Raw genomic sequence first — 25,950 nt, forward strand, 5'->3', positions numbered from 1 at the left:
AACTGTCACAACCATTAACGCCCACCCAAGCGACCCCGAGTTCCTCAAATGCGTCTAATTCTTTTACTCTGCAGGATATGGCTACTACCCTTACAGAGGTATTATCTAAATTACCAGTGTTACAGGGTAAACGCAGTAGGACAGGAATCAATGTAAATACTTAGTCCTCTGATGATTTGTTGGCTATTTCCGATGTGCCCTCACAGGGATCTGGGTTGGGGGTCAGGGAAATTTTGTCTGAGGGTGAACTTTCGGAACCAGGAAGTATGTTACCTCAGACAGATTCGGACATCATGTCCTTTAAATTTAAGCTAGAACACCTCCACCTGTTACTTAGGGAGGTCTTAGCGACTCTGGATGACTGTGGCCCTATTAGAGAAATTGTGTAAAATGGACAAATATCTAGAAGTACCCGCTTACACTGATGTTTTTCCGGTTCCTAAGAGAATTTAGGAAATTATTAAGAAGGAGTGGGACAGACCGGGTATACCGTTCTCTCCCCCTCCTAATTTTAAGAAAATGTATCCCATATCAGACACCATTCGGGACTCTTGGCAGACTGTCCCTAATGTGGAGGGAGCTATATCTACCCTGGCTAAGCGTACAACTATTCCTATTGAGGACAGCTGTGCTTTCAAAGACCCTATGGATAAAAAATTAGAGGGTCTTCTAAAGAAGTTATTTATTCATCAGCGTTTCCTTTTACAACCGCCAGCCTGCATTGTTCCAGTGACTACTGCAGCGGCTTTCTGGTTTGATGCTCTAGAAGAGTCTCTTAAGGTTGAGACTCCTTTAGAGGATATTTTAGACAGAATTAAGGCTCTCAAGCTAGCTAATTCTTTTATCACAGATGCCGCCTTTCAAATTGCTAAGCTGGCGGCTAAAAATGCAGGATTTGCCATTTTAGCGTGTAGAGCGCTATGGTTAAAATCGTGGTCTGCTGATATATCATCTAAATCAAAGCTCTTGGCTATTCCTTTCAAGGGTAAGACCCTATTCGGGCCTGAGTTGAAGGAAATCATTTCTGACATTACTGGAGGTAAAGGTCATCTTCTACCCCGCAGGATAAGTCTGCTAAGATGAGGGGTAAACAAAATAATTTTCGGAACTTTAAAGGAGTACCCTTTTCTTCCTCTTCTTCCACAAAGCAGGAAGGGAATTTTGCTCAGGCCAAGTCTGTCTGGAGACCCAACCAGGCTTGGAACAAGGGTAAACAACCCAAGAACCCGCTGCTGCTACCAAGACAGCATGAAGGGGCGGCCCCCAATACGGGACCGGATCTAGTAGGGGGCAGACTTTCTTTCTTTGCTCAGGCTTGGGCAAGAGACGTTCAGGACCCTTGGGCATTAGAGATTGTGACCCACGGGTATCAACTGGAGTTCAAAAGTTTTCTCCCAAGAGGGAGATTTCTTCTTTCACGATTGTCTGTAGACCAGATAAAAAGAGGGGCGTTCTTACGTTGAGTAAATGACCTCTCTACTATGGGAGTAATTTGTGCCGTTCCAAAACTAGAACAAGGGCGGGGGTTTTACTCAAATCTTTTCGTGGTTCCCAAAAAAGAGGGAACGTTCAGACCCATTTTAGATCTCAATAGTCTAAACAATCTTTCAAGATGGAGACTATTCGAACAATTTTACCAATGATCCAGGAGGGTCAATATATGACTACCGTGGACTTGAAGGATGCATACCTGCATATTCCTATTCACAAGGATCATCATCAGTACCTAAGGTTTGCCTTCCTGGAAAAACATTTTCAGTTTGTGGCTCTTCCCTTCGGGTTGGCCACAGCACCCAGGATCTTCACGAAGGTTCTAGGGTCCCTTCTGGCGGTCCTCAGGCCGCGGGGCATAGCAGTGGCGCCTTATCTGGACGATATTCTGATTCAGGCGTCAACCTATCATCTAACAAAGTCTCATACAGACACAGTGTTGTCTTTCCTGAGAACTCACGGATGGAAGGTGAATTTGGAAAAAAGTTACTAATTCCACAGACAAAGGTTCCCTTCTTGGGAACTCTGATAGATTCAATAGCCATGAAGATTTTTCTGACGGAGGTCAGAAAGTCAAAGATTCTAAATACATGCCGAGCCCTTCAGTCCAATCCTCGGCCGTCAGTGGCTCAGTGCATGGAGGTAATTGGATTGATGGTGGCGGCAATGGACATCATTCTGTTTGCTCGATTTCATCTCAGACCACTTCAACTGTGAATGCTCGGACAGTGGAATGGGGATTATGCAAATTTATCTCCTCAGATAAATCTGGACCAGGAGACAAGAGACTCTCTTCTTTGGTGGTTGTCGCCGAATCATCTGTCCCAAGGGACGTGTTTCCGCAGACCCTTGTGGGTGATAGTGACAACAGATGCCAGTCTACTAGGCTGGGGTGCAGTCTGGAATTCCCTGAAGGCTCAGGGTGTATGGACTCAGGTGGAGTCTCTACATCCAATCAATATTCTTGAATTGAAAGCAATATTCAATGCGCTTCAGGCGTGGCCTCAGTTGGCTTCGGCCAAATTCATCAGATTCCAGTCGGACAACATCACGACTGTGGCTTACATCAATCATCAGGGAGGAACGAGGAGTTCCTTGGCGATGACAGAAGTATCCAAGATAATTCGATGGGCGGAGGCCCACTCTTGTTATCTGTCAGCAATCTACATCCCAGGAGTGGACAACTGGGAAGCGGACTTTTTAAGCCGACAGGCTTTTCATCTGGAGGAGTGGGAACTGCCTCGCTGATTCTCCGATGCAGCAGACTGGAATTGGATCTGATGGCGTCTCCACAGAATGCCAAGCTTCCAAGATACAGATCCAGGTCGAGGGATCCTCAGGCAGAACTGATAGATGCCTTGGCAGTGCCTTGGTTGTTCAACCTAACTTATGTGTTTCCACCGTTTCCTCTCCTTCCCCGGGTAATTGCTCGGATCAAACAGGAGAGAGCTTCAGTAATTCTAATCGCGCTTGCGTGGCCACACAGTACTTGGTATGCGGATCTAGTGGACATGTCCTCTCTGCCTCTATGGAAACTTCCAGTGAGACAGGACCTTCTCATTCAAGGTCCTTTTCAACATCCAAATCTAATTTCTCTGCAGCTGACTGCTTGGAGATTGAATGCTTGATTTTATCTAAGCGAGGTTTCTCTGATATGGTCATTGATACTTTGATTCAGGCACACAAGCCTGTCACTAGAAAGATCTATCATAAGATATGGCGTAAATATCTTTTTTGGTGTCAATCCAAGGGCTACTCATGGAGTAAAGTTAGGATTCCCAGAATTCTGTCTTTTCTCCAAGAAGGATTGGAGAAAGGTTTATCGGCGAGTTCCTTAAAGGGACAAATTTCTGCTTTGTCAATTTTGCTTCACAAACGTTTGGCAGATGTTCCAGACGTTCAATCTTTTTATCAGGCTCTGACTAGAATCAAGCCTGTGTTTAGACCAATTGCTTCTCCTTGGAGTTTGAATTTAGTTCTTAATGTTCTTCGAGGGGTTCCGTTTGAACCCATGCATTCCATAGATATTAAGTTGTTATCTTGGAAAGTTTTGTTTTTGGTTGCTATTTCCTCTGCTCGTAGAGTTTCGGAGCTTTCAGCATTACAATGTGATTCGCCTTATCTTCCATTCTGATAAGGTGGTTTTACGTACCAAACCTGGGTTCCTTCCTAAGGTTGTTTCTAATAAGAATATTAATCAGGAAATTGTTGTTCCTTCATTATGTCCTAACCCTTCTTCTAAGAAGGAGCGTATGTTGCATAACTTGGACGTGGTCCGTGCCCTGAAGTTTTACTTGCAGGCGACTAAGGATTTCCGTTAATCATCTTCATTATTCATTGTCTTTTCTGGAAAGCGTAGTGGTCAGAAAGCTACGGCTACCTCTCTTTCTTTTTGGCTGAAGAGTATCATCCATCTGGCATATGAGACTGCTGGACAGCAGCCTCCTGAAAGAATTACGGCTCATTCTACTAGGGCTGTGGCTTCCTCATGGGCATTTAAAAACGATGCTTCTGTTGAACAGATTTGCAAGGCTGCGACTTGGTCGTCTCTTCACACTTTTTTCCAAATTTTACAAATTTGATACTTTTGCTTCTTCTGAGGCTGGTTTTGGGAGAAAGGTTCTTCAAGCAGTGGTGCCTTCCGTTTAGGTCCCTGTCTTGTACCTCCCGTTTCATCCGTGTCCTGTTGCTTTGGTATTGTATCCCACAAGTAAGGATGAAATCCATGGACCCGTCATATCTTGTAGAAGAAAAGAAAATTTATGCTTACCTGATAAATTAATTTCTTCTACGATATGACGAGTCCACGGCCCACCCTGTTATTTTTAAGACCGGTTAAGATTATATTTATTTTTTATAAACTTCAGTCACCTCTGCACCTTTAGCTTTTCCTTTCCCTTCCTAACCTTCGGTCGAATGACTGGGGGTGGAGGGAAGGGAGGAGCTATATATACAGTTCTGCTATGGTGCTCTTTGCCACTTCCTGTTAGCAGGAGGATAAATCCCACAAGTAAGGATGAAATCCGTGGACTCGTCATATCGTAGAAGAAATTAATTTATCAGGTAAGCATAAATTTACTTTTTTATAATATATAAGACATTCTATAGCTATGTTATGGGCACTATGTGTTATAGAGTGTGTGTGTGTGTATGTATATATATATATATATATATATATATATATATATATATATATATATATATATATTATATATGGCCCTTGAACAGAATCATTCATTGCTTTTCCCCTTATAGTTAGTTTGCCCGCACCACTTTTTTGGGTCGATTCATTTTGATTTTGGTGCATCGGCCTTCGGGTTTGCAAGCATCTTATTTTGCAAATGTTGGTTTAGCGCACACTCCATATTTTTATATTAGGGGTATTTCTTTCATGTAATTGGCAAGAGTCCATGAGCTAGTGACGTATGGGATATACAATCCTACCAGGAGGGACAAAGTTTCCCAAACCTCAAAATGCCTATAAATACATCCCTCATCACACCCACAATTCAGTTTTACAAACTTTGCCTCCTATGGAGGTGGTGAAGTAAGTTAGTGCTAAGATTTCTACGTTGATATGCGCTTCTCAGCATTTTTTGAAGCCCGATTCCTCTCAGAGTACAGTGAATGTCAGAGGGATGTGAAGGGAGTATCACCTATTGAATGCAATGGTTTTCCTCATGGGGATCTATTTCATAGGTTCTCTGTTATCGGTCGTAGAGATTCATCTCCTACCTCCCTTTTCAGATCGACGATATACTGTCATATTCCATTACCTCTACTGATAACCGTTTCACTACTGGTTTGGATATCTGCTATATGTGGATGGGTGTCTTTTGGTAAGTATGTTTTCATTACTTAAGACACTCTCAGCTATGGATTGGCACTTTATGTATTTATATAAAGTTCTAAATATATGTATTGTACTTATATTTGCCATGATTCAGGTTTTCAGTATATTTCCTTTTGCAGACTGTCAGTTTCATATCTGGGAAATGCTTTTTTATGAAAATGTATTTCTTACCTGGGGTATGTATATGTCTTTTTTTCAAATTGACTGTCTTTTAAATTCGCGGGCAGAATTAGGCTTGTGAGAGCACAAAATGCCAAAGTTTATTGCTTCATTCTTGGCGCAAGATTTTTTGGCGCGAAGTTACGTTCATTGACGCAAATTCATCATTTCCGGTGTCTTAGTTGACGCCGAGTCCTTCACAAGGTTGCGTTTTTGGCGCCAAAAAATATTTTTCTGTTTGTTGTGCGTCTTACTGGCGCCAAATATTTTCATTATTAAGACCCCATTTTTATTTGCTTGTTGCCTTTTTTCTATGTTAAAGGGCTATGCTGTTTGCATTTTTCCATTCCTGAAACTGCCATATAAGGAAATTGATAATTTTGCTTTATATATTGTTTTTTTCTCTTACATTTGCAAGATGTCTCAATCTGATCCTGTCTCAGAATTCACGGTTATGGAGATTATACCTCCAGCTGTGGTTTGTTATAGTTGTCATGATAAACTTTTACATGCAGAAAATGTATCCATCAGTAGTAGTTCATTACCTGTTGCTGTTCCCTCAACATCTAATGTACAAGATATACCTGTAAATTTAAAAGAATTTATTTCTGATTCTATTCAGAAGGCTTTGTCTGCCAATCCCGCCTTCTAATAAACGTAAAAAGGTCTTTTAAAACTTCTCATAGAGTTGATGAAATTTCAAATGACCGGCAACATACTGATTTATTCTTCTCTGATGAGGATCTATCTGATTCAGAAGATCCTGCCTCAGATATTGACACTGACAAGTCCTCTTATTTATTTAAAATGGAGTATATTCGTTCTTTATTAAAAGAAGTGTTCATTACATTGGATATTGAGGAAACTAGTCCTCTTGATATTAAAACTAGTAAACGTTTAAATTCTGTTTATAAACCTCCTGTGGTTATTCCAGAGGTTTTTCCAGTTCCTGATGCTCTTTCTGATATGATTTCTAAAGAATGGAATAGGCCTGGTACTTCTTTTATTCCTTCTTCAAGGTTTAAAAATTGTATCCTTTGCCAGCAGTTAGATTGGAGTTTTGGGAAAAGTTCCCCAAAGTTGATGGGGCTATCTCCACTCTTGCTAAACGTACTACTATTCCTACGGAAGATAGTACTTCTTTTAAAGATCCTTTAGATAGGAGACTTGAATCTTATCTAAGGAAGGCTTATTTATATTCAGGTCATCTTCTTAGGCCTGCAATTTCTTTGGCTGATGTTGAAGCTGCTTCAATTTTTTGGTTGGAAACTTTAGCGCAACAAGTATCAGATAATGATTTGTCTAGCATTGTTAAGTTGATTCAACATGCTGCCATTTTTGATATCATCAAAATTGATGTTAGATATATGTCTTTAGCTATTTTAGCCAGAAGAGCTTTGTGGCTCAAATCTTGGAATGCTGATATGACTTCTAAATCCAGATTGCTTTCTCTTTCTTTCCAAGGTAATAAATTATTTGGTTCTCAGTTGGATTCAATAATTTCAACTGTCACTGGGGGGAAGGGAGTTTTTTTGCCTCAGGATAAAAAAACCTAAAGGTAAATCTAAAGCTTCTATCCATTTTCATTCCTTTCGACATAATAAGGAACAGAAATCTAATCCTTCCCCAAAGGAATCTGTTTCCAATTGGAAGCCTTCCTCAAATTGGAATAAATCCAAGCCTTTTAAGAGATCAAAGCCAGCCCCCAAGTCTGCATGAAGGTGATGCCCTCATTCCAGCTAAGCTGTTAGGGGGCAGATTAAAATTCTTCAAAGATGTTTGGATCAGTTCGGTCCAAAATCATTGGATTCAGAGTATTGTCTCTCAGGGGTACAGAATAGGATTCAGAGTAAGACCACCTGTGAGAAGAATTTTTCACTCACGCATTCCAGCGAACCCAAGTAAAGGCTCAGGCTTTCCTGAAGTGTGTTTCAGACCTGGAGTTATCAGGGGTAATCATGCCAGTTCCGTTTTAGGAACAGGGCCTGGGGTTTTATTCAAATCTATTCATTGTCCCAAAGAAAGAAAATTCATTCAGACCAGTTTTGGATCTAAAGATTTTGAATCGATATGTAAGAGTACCAACTTTCAAGATGATGACTATAAGAGCTATTCTGCCTTTTTTTCAGCAAGGGCATTATATGTCCATAATAGACTTACAGGATGCATATCTTCATATTCCGATTCATCCGGATCACTATCAGTTCCTGAGATTCTCTTTTCTAGACAAGCATTACCAATTTGTTGCTCTTCCTTTTGGCCTAGCAACAGCTCCAAGAATCTTTTCAAAGGTTCTCGGTGCCCTACTCTCTGTAATCTGAGAGCGGGGTATTGCGGTGTTTCCTTATTTGGACGATATCTTGGTACTCGCTCAGTCTTTACGTTCTGCAGAATCTCACGGGAATCAACTGGTGTTGTTTCTTCAAAGACATGGTTGGAGGATCAATTTACCAAAAAGTTATTTGATTCCTCAGACAAAGGTAACCTTTTTAGGTTTCCAGATAGATTCAGTGTCCATGACTCTGTCTCTAACAGACAAGAGACGTTTGAAATTGGTTGCAGCCTGTCGGAACCTTCAGTCTCAGTCATTCCCTTTAGTAGCTATGTGCATGGAAGTTTTAGGTCTCATGACTGCAGCATCGGACGCGATCCCCTTTGCTTGTTTTCATATGAGACCTCTACAGCTTTGTATGCTGAACCAATGTTGCAGGGATTATACAAGGATATCACAATTAATATCCTTAAATCCCAATGTTCGACTTTCTCTGACTTGGTGGTTAGATCACCATCGTATAATTTTAGGAGCCTCTTTCGTTCATCCAACCTGGACTGTGATCACAACAGATGTGAGTCTTTCAGGTTGGGGAGCTGTTTGGGGATCTCTGACAGCACAAGGGGTTTGGAAATCTCAAGAGGCGAGATTACCAATCAATATTTTGGAACTCTGTGCAATTCTCAGTGCTCTTCAGTTTTGGCCTCTGTTGAAGAGAAAACCGTTTATTTGTTTTCAGACAGACAATATCACAACTGTGGCATATGTCAATCATCAGGGTGGGACTCACAGTCCTCAAGCTATGAAAAAAGTATCTCAGATACTTGTTTGGGCAGAATCCAGCTCCTGTCTAATTTCTGCGCTTCATATCCCAAGTATAGACAATTGGGAAGTGGATTATCTTAGTCGTCAGACTTTACATCCGGGAGAATGGTCTCTTCACCCAGATGTGTTTTCTCAAATTGTTCAGATGTGGGGGCTTCCAGAAATAGCTCTGATGGCTTCTCATCTAAACAAGAAACTTCCCAGGTACCTGTCCAGGTCCAGGGATCCTCAGGCGGAAGCAGTGGATGCGTTGACACTTCCTTGGTGTTATCAACCTTCTAAGAGTGATCTCCATAATCATCATGAGGCAATCGTTTGTGCTGCTGGTGGCTCCAGCATGGCCTCCCAGGTTTTGGTATGCGGATCTTGTTCGGATGTCCAGTTGCCAACCTTGGCCACTTCCATTAAGGCCGGACCTTCTGTCTCAAGGTCCATTTTTCCATCAGGATCTCAAATCATTAAATTTGAAGGTATGGAAATTGAACGCTTAGTGCTTAGTCATAGAGGTTTCTCTGACTCAGTGATAAATACTATGTTGCAGGCTCATAAATCTGTTTCTAGAAAGATTTATTATCGTGTTTGGAAGACATATTTCATGGTGTTCTTCTCATAAATTCTCCTGGCATTCTTTTAGAATTCCTAGAATTTTACAGTTTCTTCAAGATGGTTTGAATAAAGGTTTGTCTGCAAGTTCATTGAAAGGACAAATCTCTGCTCTTTCTGTTTTATTCCACAGGAAAATTGCTAAACTTCCTGATATTCATTGTTTTGTACAGGCTTTGGTTCGTATCAAGCCTGTCATTAAATCAATCTCTCCTCCTTGGAGTCTTAATTTGGTTTTGAAGGCTTTGCAGGCTCCTCCATTTGAGCCTATGCATTCTTTGGACATTAAACTACTTTCTTGGAAAGTGTTGTTCCTTTTGGCCATCTCTTCTGCTAGAATAGTTTCTGAATTATCCGCTCTCTCTTGTGAATCTCCTTTTCTGATTTTTCATCAGGATAAAGCAGTTTTGCGGACTTCATTTAAATTCTTACCTAAGGTTGTGAATTCTAACAACATTAATAGAGAAATTGTTGTCCCTTCTTTGTGTCCTAATCCTAAGAATTCTTTGGATAGACCTTTACATTCTTTGGATGTGGTGAGAGCTCTGAAATATTATGTTGAAGCCACTAAAGATTTCAGGAAGACTTCTAGTCTGTTCGTTTTCTTTTCTGGTTCCAGGAATGGTCAGAAGCCTTCTGCTGTTTCTTTGGCATCATGGTTAAAGCTTTTGATTAATCAAGCTTATTTGGAGCTGTAAGAGAATTACAGCTCATTCTACTAGATAAGTTTCCACATTTTATAGATTCCACATTTTATAGATGTCATTTATCTTATCTAGTACTTCTTGCCATGCCGGAGGGCCTCTCTTCCAGTGTCTCGCTATGCAAACTCAAGTAGCTGTGCACATAATTTTGAGTTTGTTAATTGTGGAGTTTAAAGGAACCTCCCTATTCAAAAGTGCCTGAGATATAGTTAAGATTATATTTTTATCTAATACCTCACTTAGTAGAGTGTTGAGCCATGCCCATGTGTCCCCTATGGCCCTGCAGTCCCACCACATGTGCCTATAAGAGACCGGTTCATCACAGCCCCTATAGCATAATTTAGATCCGCCAGGTAAGTAGTGGGATGTTCTCAGAGGCGTTAGGTACCACCTGAATGCTGTCTTTAAACAGTTTTCCCTAAGATCTGCACCAATGAGGCCTCTACATGAATCAAAGAATATTTGGTCCCATTCATTCTGTGGAAGCAGGATTCCCGCATTTTCCTCCCATTTCAGTGCTATAGTTGACTTTGTAGTGTGCCTTGTGTCCTGAATTGTTATATATAGTTTAGATATAATGCTCTTTTCTCTAGTGGGACATAGACATACATTTTCAAGGGCCGTAAATGGGTGTTTGCCTAGGGCTACCACGTATTTATTTAGGGCCGAGGAGATTTGTAAGAACAAGAACCAGTGCTGTTTATGTGGGTGTAGTTTTTCCTGTAAACGAGTAAATGTTATTATTCGTGATTGCTCAATGAAGTCTGCAACCCTGTATAAGCCATTATTGGTCCATTTACCCACTAATCTATGTGTCTCCTTTGGGAGTAAACATCTTATTGGTTTAATCCATGATCTTGCTGGGAGCATCTCTGAGGATTTGGTTATCAATTTCCAGTGTGTCAGTGTATCCAAAGTCGAGGCAGGTCGGAAAGCACTCTGGTCCAAATCTATCCCCGAGTCCCACGGAGTATCGTCTGAGTTCTCTATCCCTAGCAGGTCTGTCTCAATTCTTGTCCAGATAATGTCTTGTGATTGTTTGTGGAGGAGTGATGCTTGTGCTATTCTAGCTGCATGATAATATTCTTGTAAGCTTGGTAAACCCACCCCTCCCAACCATCTATATCTAGCTAAAGTATATGAGGCTATTCTTGCCTTACCCTCTCCTCTCAAGAAAGAAATGAGATCTGTTTATTGTTTTTTTAGTTCGGAAGGGAGGGATCTTGTTTGGAAGAGATCTAAAGAGGTACAAGATCCTAGGAAGCACATTCATTTTAATAGCTGAAAGATGGCCATACCATGAAAAGGTACCTTTTTTCCAAGTCTTCAGGTCACATCTAATAGTTATAGAGTGGGACATCGTTTAATTTATATAGTTTGTCATGTGACTCTGAGATGTTAACCCCTAGGTATGTTAGAGAGTCTTTTATCCATTTGATGTCAAAGTTAACCTCGATTAATTTTCTTGTGGGGGGGGGGGGGAGTGCTAGGGGTATCACCTCACATTTATCTACATTTACCTTATATCCTGAAATTTCTGAAAAGTCTTGTAAAAGCTGGTATAGGTTAGTAAGGGAGTGCAGTGGATCAGTCAAGGTCAGGAGAATGTCGTCCGCAAAAAGCGAAAGTTTATATTCTGTGTTATTAATTGTTACTCCTTTTATGTCATAAGTGTTCCTAATGCATGCTGCTAAAGGCTCAATACACAAAGCAAACAGGAGTGACGATAAGGGACAACCCTGTCTGGTTCCGTTTTTTATGTCTATAGTTCTTGATGGGTAGCCTGCTGCACTAATAGCAGCTTGTGGGGTAGAATATATACCCTTGAGTGCCTCTAGGAATGGACCTCTAAATCCCATTGTGGAGAGAATCTTAAACATATAGTTCCAGTCTATGCGATCGAACGCCTTCTCCGCATCCAAAGAAAGGAGCAGAGAAGGCGTCCCCCTCCTCCTTAAGTATTCTGTCAAGTCCACCGTTCTGCGAATATTATCTGGGGCTTCCCTTCCTTTAATGAAACCCACCTGGTCAGGGTGAATCAGTCAGGGGGAGTATTATCTGGAGTCTGCTTGCCAGAACCTTTGTCAGGATTTTGATATCCTGGTTTATCAAGGAGATAGGCCTGTAGCTCTGACACAGCGCAGGATCCTTCCCTGGCTTGGGGATGACTATGATTTTGGCTTTAAGAATATCTGTAGGGATTTCAACTCCCTGCATTATGTCATTGCAAAATTTCTGCAAATGTGGCACCAAGGATGTCTTAAACAGTTTATAGTATTCGCTAGATAGACCATCAGGGCCTGGAGCTTTACCTGATTTTAAGTCTTTAATTACCGTGACGATTTCTTGTGTTGAAATCTCAGCGTTTAAGGCCTCTCTTTCCGCGGGGTCAATGGTATGAAGCTGTGCTTTTTGTAAGAACCGTGTTAAAAATAATTGTGTTTGGTTGTTATTATCCACTTTTTTCCCATCATATAGGGTTTTATAGTAGCTAGCAAAAATGTTAGAGATAACCTGTGGGTTTGACATCAGAGTGCCACACTCTGTGTATAGTCTGGGTATAGAATATTGTTTCGTCCTATTTCGTAATTTGTTGGCTAAGTATCTGTCCGGCTTATTGGAATATAAAAAATAGTTAGCTTTCAGTTTTTGAATGGCACTCATCGCGGAGTCATTTAAAATTTTTGTCAAAAATTTTCTCTTAGTTTGGAGGATTCTAAATGTAGTATTAGATTGTGTGCTTTTGTGTTGGACCTCTAGAGTCATGATGTCTGCGTGAAGTTGGTCAATAGTCTGATTCGCCACCTTGGTTATCCTAGATTTTTCTTATATCATTACCCCCGGATAACAGGTTTATGCTAGAACCCTAAGAATCAGACATTGAGGGTAATCCTGACCAAACTTCATCTGAGGAAACCATTGCAGAGGACTTAACACCAGTCACAAAAGCAGATCTAAAAGATTTGGTGTCCAAACAAGATATTAACAAGAACTTTGAAAAAATGTGGACTAAGTTAGATTCCATACAATCCACAGTTACCAACAGCTTGGCAGAACTAAAGCAAGATATGCAAAAATTGGGCACAAGAATCGCCACGCTGGAAGACAATAACAACCTTAAAGAGGAAACTATAGATAAAGTATCACAACAAGTTCAGGTTCACAAACAAGAATTGGAAGATCTCAACGACAAAATGGAGGACTTGGAGAACCGCACAAGAAGGTGCAATATTAGACTCAAATGAGTACCATAATCCATAACACCACTGGATCTGCAGAATTTCCTAAAACAATTGTTCCAAGCGATTACAGGACATACTGATGAAGACAAATTTCAAATTGAGCGAGCACATCGCACTCTTAAAGCAAAACCCAAGGGAGATCACCCGCCAAGGGATGTCATAATTAAGCTATTACGTTTTCCAGATAAAGAAGAGGTCATGCAAGCAGCGAGAAAGAATCCAACTTTTAAGCTTTAAGGAACAGTAATTCAATTTTTTCTAGTTCCTAGATTTTTCTTTTATCATTACCCCCCGGGTGACAGGTTTATGCGCAGCCCATAAGTTAACCCCTTAATGACAACTGACGTACCAGGTACGTCATGCAATAACAACCAGTTAATGACAATAGACGTACCTGGTACGTCAGTTGTCTAAGAGAGTGCTGGAAGCGATCGCAATCGCTTCCAGCAGCTCTCAGGGTATTGCAGTGATGCCTCCATAATGAGGCATCCTGCAATACCTTTTTAGAAGACTCCGATGCAGAGAGAGCCACTCTGTGGCCCTCTCTGCACCGGTAGCGATGGTGCCGGTTCGTTGGTGGGTGGGAGCATAACAGGGAGGCGGGTGGGTGGCCCATCGCTACCCGGCATCCAGTTCCTGTAAGTGCAATGTGCACGCCGGGTGCCGGGAGCGTGCGCGGGGGTGCGCGTGCGATTAGCTGGCCACTGACACCAATGAGGAAGGAAGAGGGGGGAAAAAAGATTTTAAAAATATAAATATATAAGGATCTGGGAGGGGGAGGGGGTTGGGGTATTGTGGGGGACTGCTACACTACAGAAAATATTAATAATTCCAAAAAGAGAAAAAGATACTTTTGTTTTTGGGGGCAAATTGGGTACTGGCAGACAGCTGCCAGTACCCAAGATGGCGGCAAATAGGTAGGGGAGAGTGTTAGAGAGCTGGGGGGGGGATCATGGAGGTTGGGGCTAAGGCAGGGGTCCATCACAGCTAAAACATTTTATTTTTTTTTATTAAAAAAAAAAGAAAAACTCCTTTTATTTAGTACTGGCAGACTTTCTGCCAGTACTTAAGATGGCGGGGACAATTGTGGGGTGGGGGAGGGAAGAGAGCTGTTTGGGAGGGATCAGGGGGTGGGATGTGTCAGGTGGGAGGCTGATCTCTACCCTAAAGCTAAAATTAACCCTGCAAACTCCCTACAACCTACCTAATTAACCCCTTCACTGCTGGGCATAATTTACGTGTGGTGCGCAGCAGCATTTAGCGGCCTTCTAATTACCAAAAAGCAATGCCAAAGCCATATATGTCTGCTATTTCTGAACAAAGGGGATCCCAAAGAAGCTTTTACAACAATTTGTGCCATAATAGCACAAGCTGTTTGTAAATACTTTCAGTGAGAAACCTAAAATTGTGAAAAATGAATTTTTTTTTAATTGTTTGCTCGCATTTGGCGGTGAAATAGTGGCATAAAATATATCAAAATGGGCCTAGATCAATACTTGGGGTTGTCTACTACACTACCCCAAAGGGGATCCCAAAGAAGCATTTACAACCATTTGTGCCTTAATTGCAGAAGCTGTTTCTAAATAATTTCAGTGGGAAACCTAAAGTTTGTGACAAAATTTGTGAAAAAGTGAACTTTTTTTTTTATTTGATGACATTTGGCGGTGAAATGGTGGCATGAAATATACCAAAATGGGCCTACATCAATACTTTGGGTTGTCTTCTAAAAAAAAATATATACATGTCAAGGGATATTCAGGTTTTCCTGACAGATATCAGGGTTCCAATGTAACTAGCGCTAATTTTGAAAAAAAGGGGTTTGGAAATAGCAAAGTGCTACTTGTATTTATGGCCCTATAAATTGCAAAAAAGGCAAAGAACATGTAAACATTGGGTATTTCTAAACTCAGGACAAAATTTAGAAACTATTTAGCATAGGTGTTTTTTGGTGATTGTAGATGTGTAACAGATTTTGGGGGTCAAAGTTAGAAAAAGTGTGTTTTTTTCAATTTTTTCCTCATATTTTATATTTTTTTTATAGGAAATTATAAGATATGATGAAAATAATGGTATCTTTAGAAAGTCCATTTAATGGCGAGAAAAACGGTATATAATATGTGTGGGTACAGTAAATGTGTAAGAGGAAAATTACAGCTAAACACAAACACAGCAGAAATGTAAAAATAGCCTTTGTCATTAAGGGTAAGAAAATTGAAAAATGGTCTGGTCATTAAGGGGTTAATAGGGTTAGTTGTGGTGTTCTCATTAAAATGCCAATATTCTTCCATGATCCTCCCTACCTCTGTATGGAATTGTGTATTTTTTAAAATAGATGGGTCGAATGTCCATGATTTTTGTCGTTGGCTGTTGATTATGCCTGTCATTGTTAATTGGACCACTGAGTGATCCGACCAAACACAAGGATGGATATTGGAATTGATAATGTTCAGGATATAATCTAATCTCGTGTAGATGTTATGGGCATGTGAGTAAAATGTATGGTCTGTTGTTGTGCCATATAGTGTCTCCCATGTGTCAAGCAGGTTATGTTCAGAAAGTGATTCTCTTATCAATTTTACTATGGAATTCTGCCTATTTTGTTTGTGAGTGGATTTGGTTTCGCCTCTAACAGCTTGGGCGGTGATATTGATGTTAAAATCTCCTGCAAGTATGATCCTGGAGTGGGACCACTGTGTCAATTGATGAGAAATATACTGAAAGAAGGAGTGTTGGCCTTCATTTGGGGCGTATATATTACATAAGGTGACTTTTGTGTTGTGTATGCGGCCCCTGACAATAAGAAATCTCCCTTCAGGGTCTCTTATAATCTCTTCTGTTTCAAATTGCAGGGAGGAGTGTATGAGAATAGAGACCCCCCTCTTTTTCTAGTCCGTGGTGGAGTGGAAGTGAGTGGGAAATAGTCTATGCCAGTATCTTGGTATCAGGTCGTGTGTGAAATGTGTCTCCTGAAGGTACACAATACTTGCTTTTAATTTAATGTATTGAGTGAGCACTATCTTTCTTTTAGTAACTGTATTGAGACCTCTCACATTGTGTGAGAGTATGACTAGACATGAGATCCAAAAGCAGTGCAGCATACCACCCCACCAGGTGAAGCAGGGATTAGAATAGGTTGTGCCCTTTTGGACCTATAATCTGTCTGGAAATCTGTGATAGACCATATGACCACATTAATAATAAAAATTTTTTAAAAAAAGAGCGTTTAACAACCTAAAAATAAAACAGTGAGAATGTAAGTTCAAAACCTGAACTGTAAACATGTGTCTGAAAGAAATATAATCATAATTAGTTTGCAGTTTAAGAGCGTAAAACATATAACATGTAAACAAAGGGTAATCCAGTGCAAAATGTAGTTAATTGGCAGCTTTTTTTTTTTATAACAAAAATGACACCTCAACCCTGGAGGCCCATAACCTTCTTAAGCGTCCAAGGTATCCCCTGCATATCGTGAGTCATTCGTGTACAAAGCACTGCCCAATCTACCAGGTCAGTTGCCACTTAATGGGCTTTTAAGAATGAGGCCTCAATTTATCAAACTTGTAAAGTGGCTACTTGCTATTCTTTGCATACGTTTACAAAATTCTATCATTTTAATGTGCTTCCGGCAATTTGACTCTTGCCTTTTCAAATTTTTTTAAGTGCATTTAAAAAATATATATATACTGTATATTGAGGTTGTGGATTTATTCTCTCAGTTAAAAAGATGTTTTTAAATCCCTCCCTTTAAGTAATTACTTGTGTACTTCACAGCTTGTATAATAGAAAACGTAATTTATGCTTGCCTGATAAATTAATTTCTTTCATGGTGGAGAGAGTCCACAAGACTCTCTTCTCTTGTACTTTTTCTCCCTTCTCTTGTTGTATAGAGACCACAAGACCGTGGGTATTGTTTTTTTTTTTTTAAGAATATCTTTTTCTCTGCTCCATTTTTTGGCTCTTGCTCTTTTTCTTCGCTTATTTCTGCTTGACTATGCATTAGACTGAGGTATGAGGGGTTATATAGACCTCTTGTGGTTTGGGAATATTTGCTTCCTCCAAGTGGTAGAGAAGGTAATTCCCATGAGTAATGGATCGTGGACTCTCACCACCATAAAACAAATTTATTTATCAGATAAGCATAAATTATTTTTATGTGTTTCCCAGAAAATGCAGGGCAATTAAGGGTTAAATTATTGACATTGCATTTGATTGTCTGAAACATATGGAACCCCTTTACTTTGGACCTGTGTGGCTGACAAGTACTAGGATTTGAAATTGGTAGGAAGGAAGCAGAGGAGATCACTGATACTAGCTGCCCATCAGTATACAGAAGTGGTAAACAAATGTGCAAGGGGAGAGAAGTGGCTATGCTTTTACCCAACTATATCAGGCTCCTAAAAATAGCACTTTACCTTATGTATTACAGTCACTGTATAGTTTGTTCTGATGAAGGGGATATTGTTTTCCCAAAACATTAATAAATCTTTGACACTTTTTCACCTAAATCCTGTGCATGCTTCTGTTTTTATTAATTAATTTATTGATTATTGAGATAGCACCATGGTAGTTGACCCAATGGAGGGTTTAATCAGATTGACATAATATCTATCTATATCTAGATCTTTGTGTGTAGCCGCATTACACAAATAAATCTGTCTGATGCTGCGACCCGTTAGGTAGACAGTTAAGACGTGAATAGTGCTGCTTATTAGATCAGCATAGTTTTCAGCTCACGGCCAGCAATGCTCTGCGGGTCTCAAGCAGTACTTCTGCTGTGTGTTTAACCCCTTTGTGGGGGTTAAACACACAGTAGTGCAAGGTCAATCGTCTTAAAATTATATGATATAAGAGTTTAGAGACTATTAATCTTCTATAGGTAGGGTTTTGTGCAATTCATGTATTGCTGGTGTAGTATACCCTCTTATTTGGGAGATTATTACTAAAACAGATTGTCTGGCTCCTACTGTTCCAGTGGAATACATTTGCACAAATCAAACCATTATGACAATTTGCTTATAAGAGTTAAATACCTAAGATATGCACTGGGACTTTGGTTCATACTCCTAATGGGAGGTATGTCTAAATTTTCAATCAATAGGCCAAAGACTGCTTAAAGCAGTTATTTTATCTTTAACTGCTAAAGGGATATAAAAGTACTGAAAGAAAATGTTTTGTATTAGAGCATTTTATTATTGCTCTGTTGTTTGCATATAACTGTGTGTTTAACTCAAAAGTCAGCTCCTAGTTGAACACATCTGGGGAGCCAATGGCAAGAGGCATATGGTGGTAGCAACCAGTCACAATCTAGATTTCCGATCCTAAACTTACCTATGAATGTTTTTGAACAAAGGATACCAAGAAAAACAATGAAACATGATACCAGAAGAAAATTAAAAAGCCGATGAAAATTGCGTCATGAAAGCTTTATTTTGACTTCCATGAACCATTAAATAACGCACTTAAACCGTTATATAGTCAAAAATATGTTTTTACTTTTAAGTCTACACGAGAAAGGGTCTATATTTGACTTTTTAAAAGATTTTTATCATAGAACATATCTATGTAATCTAGATTTATCTAATCCATTTGGCAGGTTTATATCTTTGAGAACCTACATTTGTTTTCATCCAAGCTCAGTTACATCATCTCAAGCATTCCAAGCATATACCTATGGACCTTTCATTTAGAGTGAAAGATTTGTCTAGGCATACCCTGGAAAAAGCCAGAAACTATAGGCTTAAAGAAAGCCATCCAAGAAGCCAAGAAATATTCACTTGTCAGTAACCCTAGTTGAAAGGCTAAATGTCCTGTCCTTGTATTCTTGATACATGGTCAAGCTACGCTCATTGGAGCTCATTCCCTTTAAAAGATAAAATGTAATAAACCTGTAAGATCTAGGAGAATACAGTATTTTTCACCAGGTATATTTAAGAGACCGTAAAGTCAAAATTAAACTTTCATTGTCTAGATAGAGCTTGCAATGTTAAACAACTAACTTATTTCTCTTGTAAGGTGTATCCAGTCCACGGATCATCGATTACTTGTGGGATATTCTCATTCCCAACAGGAAGTTGCAAGAGGACACCCACAGCAGAGCTGTAATATAGCTCCTCCCCTAACTGTCATACCCAGTCATTCTCTTGCAACTCTCAACAAGCTAGGACGTTGTAGGAGAGAGTGGTTAAATATAGCTAGTTTATTTTCTTCAATCAAAAGTTTGTTATTTTTAAATAGTACCGGAGTTATGCAATTTTATCTCAGGCAGTAAATAGAAGAAGAATCTGCCTGAGGTTTCTATGATCTTAGCAGGTTGTAACTAAGATCCATTGCTATTCTCACATATGTCTGAGGGGATTACACAGATGAGGTAACTTCAGCGAGAGAATGGCGTGCAGTTTATTCTGCTATCAGGTATGTGCAGTTATAATTTTTTCTAGAGATGGAAAACACTAGAAAATGCTGCTGATACCGGATTAATGTAAGTTAAGCCTGAATACAGTGATTTAATAACGACTGGTATCATGCTTACTCCCAGGGGTAATACCCTTATTATATTTACAATATAAAATGTTTGCTGGCATGTTTAATCGTTTTTATATATGCTTTGGTGATAAAACTTTATTGGGGCCTAGTTTTTTCCACATGGCTGGCTTAAATTTTGACTAGAAACAATTTCCACTGTTGTAGTATAAAAGTTACAGTTGGGGCAGTTAAAATTACAAACTGTGACATCCAGCTTCCCTCAAAGGCCCTCTGAATGCTATAGGACATCTCTAAAGGGCCCAAAGGCTTTCCAAAGTCGTTTATTGGGGAAGGTAGGGCCACAGCTTGCTGTGGCAGTTGGTTGTGACTGTTAAAAAACGTCTATTTCGTTTTTTTGATCCGTTTTTTGAACTAAGGGGTTAATTATCCATTTGCAAGTGGGTGCAATGCTCTGTTAGCCTATTATACACACTGTAAAAATTTCGTTTGATTTACTGCATTTTTTCACTGTTTTTCGAATTCTGACAACATTTGCTTCTCTTAAAGTACCGTTTTTTACATTTGCTTGTTAACTTGATTTAAAGTGTTTTCCAAGCTTGCTAGTCTCATTGCTATTCTGTATAAACATGTCTGACATAGAAGAAACTCCTTGTTTATTATGTTTAAAAGCCATGGTGGAACCCCCTCTTAGAATGTGTACCAAATGTACTGATTTCATTTTATGCAATAAAGATAATTTTCTGTCTTTAAAAAATGTATCACCAGAGGAATCTGACAAGGGGGAAGTTATGCCGACTAACTTTCCCCACGAGTCAGACCCTTTGACTCCCGCTGAAGGGACTCATGCTCAAATGGCACCAAGTACATCTAGGGCGCCCATAGCGTTTACTTTACAAGACATGGCGGCAGTCATGGATAATACACTGTCAGCGGTATTAGCCAGACTACCTGAACTTAGAGGTAAGCAAGATAGCTCTGGGGTGAGACAAAATGCAGAGCATACTGACGCTTTAAGAACCATGTCTGATACTGCCTCATATGCAGAAGCTGAGGAAAGAGAGCTTCAGTCAGTGGGTGATGTTAATGACTCAGGAAAGATACCTGATTCTAATATTTCTACATTTAAATTTAAGCTTGAACACCTCCGCGTGTTGCTTAGGGAGGTTTTAGCTGCTCTGAATGACTGTGATACCATTGCAGTGCCAGAGAAATTGTGTAGACTGGATAAATACTTTGCAGTGCCGGTGTGTACTGATGTTTTTCCAAATACCTAAAAGGTTTACAGAAATTATTAATAAGGAATGGGATAGACCAGGTGTGTCGTTCTCTTCCCCTCCTATTTTTAGAAAAATGTTTCCAATAGACGCCACCACATGGGACTTATGGCAGACAGTCCCTAAGGTGGAGGGAGCAGTTTCTACTCTAGTAAAGCGTACTACTATCCCTGTCGAGGACAGTTGTGTTTTTTTTTGTTTTTTTAGATCCAATGGATAAAAAATTAGAGGTTACCTTAAGAAAATATTTATTCAACAAGGTTTTATCCTACAGCCCCTTGCATGCATTGCCCCTGTCACTGCTGCTGCGGCGTACTGGTTTGAGTCTCTGGAAGAGGCTTTACAGGTAGCGACTCCATTGGATGACATACTTGGCAAACTTAGAGCACTTAAGCTAGCCAATTCTTTTATTCTGATGCCATTGTTCATTTGACTAAACTAACGGCTACGAATTCTGGTTTTGCTATACAGGCGCGCAGAGCGCTATGGCTTAGATCATGGTCAGCTGACGTGACTTCAAAATCTAAGCTACTTAACATTCCCTTCAAGGGGCAGACCCTATTCGGGCCTGGTTGAAGGAGATTATTGCTGATATCACTGGAGGAAAAGGTCATGCCCTTCCTCAGGACAAGTCCAAATCTAGGGCCAAACAGTCTAATTTTCGTGCCTTTCAAAACTTCAAGGCAGGTGTGGCATCAACTTCCTCTAATAATAAACAAGAGGGAACTTTTGCTCAATCCAAGACGGTCTGGAGACCAAACCTGACATGAAAAAGGTAAGCAGGTAAAAAAGCCTGCTGCTGCCTCTAAAACAGCATGAAGGAACGGCCCCCTATCCGGGAATGGATCTAGTAGGGGGCAGACTTTCACTCTTTGCCCAGGTGTGGTCAAGAGATGTTCAGGATCCCTGGGCGTTGGAAGTTTTATCCCAGGGATATCTTCTGGACTTCAAAGCTTCCCCCCCAAAAGGGAGATTTCACCTTTCACAATTATCTGCACACCAGATAAAGAGAGAGGCATTCTTACACTGTGTACGAGTCCTCCTAGTTATGGGAGTGATCCATCCAGTTCCAAAGGAGGAACAGGGACAGGGTTTTTACTCAAATCTGTTTGTGGTTCCCAAAAAAGAGGGAACCTTCAGACCAATTTTGGATCTAAAGATCTTAAACAAATTCCTCAAAGTTCCGTCGTTCAAGATGGAAACTATTCGTACCATCCTACCACTGATCCAGGAGGGTCAATATATGACTACAGTGGATCTAAAGGATGCTTATCTTCACATTCCGATACACAAAGATCATCATCGGTTTCTCAGGTTTGCCTTTTAAGACAGGCATTACCAGTTGTAGCTCTTCCCTTGGGATTAGCTACAGTCCCAAGAATCTTTACAAAGGTTCTAGGGTCATTTATGGCGGTCCTAAGGCCGCGGGGCATAGCAGTAGCCCCTTATTTAGACGACATCCTGATACAGGCGTCAAACTTCCAAATTGCCAAGTCTCATACGGACGTAGTACTGGCATTTCTGTGGTCGCATGGGTGTAAAGTGAACGAGGAAAAGAGTTCTCTATCCCCACTCACAAGAGTTTCCTTTCTAGGGACTCTGATAGATTCTGTAGAAATGAAAATTCCCCTGACGGAGTCCAGGTTATCAAAGCTTCTAAATTCCTGCCGGGTTCTTCATTCCATTCCGCGCCCTTCGGTGGTTCAGTGTATGGAAGTAATCGGCTTAATGGTAGCGGCAATGGACATAGTGCTGTTTGCACGCTTATATCTCAGACTGCTGCAACTATGCATGCTCAGTCAGTGGAGCGGGGATTACACAGATTTGTCCCCTCAACTGAATCTGGACCAAGAGACCAGGGATTTTCTTCTCTGGTGGCTATCTCGGGTCCATCTGTCCAAAGGTATGACCTTTCGCAGGCCAGATTGGACAATTGTTACGACAGATGCCAGCCTTCTAGGTTGGGGTGCAGTCTGGAACTCCCTGAAGGCTCAGGGATCGTGGACTCAGGAGGAGTCTCTCCTTCCATTAAATATTCTGGAACTAAGAGCGATATTCAAGGCTCTTCAGGCTTGGCCTCAGTTAGCAACTCTGAGGTACATCAGATTTCAGTCGGACAACATCACAACTGTAGCTTACATCAACCATCAAGGGGGAACGGGAAGTTCCCTAGAGATGTTAGTAGTTTCAAAAATAATTCGCTGGGCAGAGATTCACTCTTGTCACCTATCAGCTATCCATATCCCAGGTGTAGAGCACTGGGAGGCGGATTTTCTAAGTCGTCAGACTTTTCATCCGGGAGAGTGGGAACTCCATCCGGAGGCATTTGCACAACTGATTCATCGTTGGGGCAAACCAGAACTGGATCTCATGGCGTCTCGCCAGAACGCCAAGCTTCCGTGTTACGGATCCAGGTCCAGGGATCCCAAGGCGACACTGATAGATGCCCTAGCAGCGCCCTGGTCTTTCAACCTGGCTTATGTGTTTCCACCGTTTCCTCTGCTCCCTCGACTGATTGCCAAGATCAAGCAGGAGAGAGCATCAGTGATTCTGATAGCACCTGCGTGGCCACGCAGGACCTGGTATGCAGATCTAGTGGACATGTCATCCTTTCCACCATGGTCTCTGCCTCTGAAACAGGACCTTCTACTTCAGGGTCCTTTCAACCATCCAAATCTAATTTCTCTGAGGCTGACTGCCTGGAGATTGAACGCTTGATTTTATCAAAGCGTGGCTTCTCCGAGTCAGTTATTGATACCTTAAGACAGGCACGAAAGCCTGTCACCAGGAAAATGTACCATAAGGTATGGCGTAGATATCTTTATTGGTGTGAATCCAAGGGTTACTCATGGAGTAAGGTCAGGATTGCTAGGATATTATTTTTTCTCCAAGAAGGTTTGGAAAAAGGATTGTCAGCTAGTTAAGCGTCTGGCAGATGTTCCAGACGTTCAGGCATTTTGTCAGGCTTTAGTTAGAATCAAGCCTGTGTTTAAACCTGTTGCTCCACCATGGAGCTTAAACTTGGTTCTTAAGGTTCTTCAAGGAGTTCCGTTTGAACCTCTTCATTCCATAGATATCAAGCTTTTATCTTGGAAAGTTCTTTTTTTTGGTAGCTATTTCCTCGGCTCGTAGAGTCTCTGAGCTATCTGCCTTACAATGTGATTCTCCTTATCTGATTTTTCATACGGATAAGGTAGTCCTGCGTACCAAACCTGGGTTCTTACCTAAGGTGGTATCTAACAAGAATATCAATCAAGAGTTTTTGTTGTTCCATCCTTGTGTTACACAATTTGGACGTGGTCCGTGCTTTAAAGTTTTACTTACAAGCTACTAAAGATTTTCGTCAAACATCTGCTTTGTTTGTTGTCTACTCTGGACAGAGGAGAGGTCAAAAGGCTTCGGCAACCTCTTTTTCTTTTTGACTAAGAAGCTTAATCCGCTTAGCCTATGAGACTGCTGGACAGCAACCTCCTGAAAGGATAACAGCTCATTTCACTAGAGCCGTGGCTTCCACTTGGGCCTTTAAAAATGAGGCTTCTTTTGATCAGATTTGCAAGGCGACGACTTGGTCTTCGCTTCATATTTTTTCAAAATTTTACAAATTTGATACTTTTGCTTCTTCGGAGGCTATATTTGGGAGAAAAGTTTTTACGGGCAGTGGTTCCTTCCATTTAAGTTCCTGCCTTGTCCCTCCCTTCATCCGTGTACTTTAACTTTGGTATTGGTATCCCACAAGTAATGGATGATCCGTGGACTGGATACACCTTACAAGAGAAAACAGTAACACAATTTATGCTTACCTGATAAATTTATTTCTCTTGTGGTGTATCCAGTCCACGGCCCGCCCTGTCATTTTAAGGCAGGTAATTTTTAAATTTAAACTACAGTAACCACTGCACCCTATGGTTCCTCCTTTCTCGGCTTGTTTTCGGTCGAATGACTGGCTATGACAGTAAAGGGAGGAGCTATATTACAGCTCTGCTGTGGGTGTCCTCTTGCAACTTCCTGTTGGGAATGAGAATATCCCACAAGTAATTGATGATCCGTGGACTGGATACACCACAAGAGAAATAAATTTATCAGGTAAGCATAAATTGTGTTTTTATCAATTTTTCTTTGTGTTCTTGGTATCCTTTTTTTTACAGTAAATATAGGTAGAATCAGGTCAGGAATGTGCACGTGTCTTTAACACTGTATGGTAGCAGAGTTTGCAACAATGTATAACATAGCTCTAAACAATGTTGCAAAGCACTGCTGCCATACATAGCATAGATTACCAGACCTGTCTTTAGGTACAAATATTCAGATACAATGTAAATAATTGTATCTGAAGACAGGTGTGAAACTCCAAAACATTATAAAGTAAAATCATCACATTTGGTGCAAGACCAGACAGTGCCTCCTTCTTTTGCTATTGTTAATACTTTGAGTTGCACCCCAGCAGAGGTTACTGAGGGTGCTGAGCCTACTTGGAAATATATATTATTACATATATTTGCTTCTATTGTCCATCTGAAAGGGACATAAACACCTTGCATTTGTAATCTTGCTGTAAATGAACATACTAAATACATTTGCCATTTATTGTATTGCGTTAACCCCTTATTTACTGCAATAGCGGGGTAAGGCTTGTGAAGTCTCCAGCATGTACTTGCATTTCCTACAAAAGGAAAAGTATTACCACTACGCATAATATTCCTACGCATATTATGTATTGCATGTTCTTTTAATAGATCTCAGCAAAAAAAATGTTTTTAAATATATCATTACATTATCATTCATTTTCTGTTTAATGTGTCAAGGTACTAGCAATGGGTGATGTGTGGAATTTAAGAAGGGGAAACTGACATTTTAAAAAGGCTGATGCCTGGTTCTTATTGGAAGCAAGATTTGTGCAGATGTGAAAGACACATTTAAAGACTGTAATGGAAGTTAAATGTGTATAAGCCCAGCTTCAGAGATCCCCCATAAACGTTTTATACTGTGTGTATTGCTTTTATAGAGCTGAATTCTTGCTCATTATGGATAACTACAAATGTGATCT

The 25,950-nt window shown here is 40.4% G+C and overlaps 1 protein-coding gene across 1 annotated transcript in view; it reads left to right on the forward strand.

The window, feature by feature from the left end:
• Nucleotides 1–25,950, forward strand: part of LOC128654503 (uncharacterized) — a 164,872-nt gene that overhangs the window by 2,921 nt on the left and 136,001 nt on the right. The window lies entirely within an intron of this gene.

The sequence above is a fragment of the Bombina bombina genome, chromosome 3 (genome assembly GCF_027579735.1).
Source record: "Bombina bombina isolate aBomBom1 chromosome 3, aBomBom1.pri, whole genome shotgun sequence".
Taxonomy (NCBI): Eukaryota; Metazoa; Chordata; class Amphibia; order Anura; family Bombinatoridae; genus Bombina; species Bombina bombina.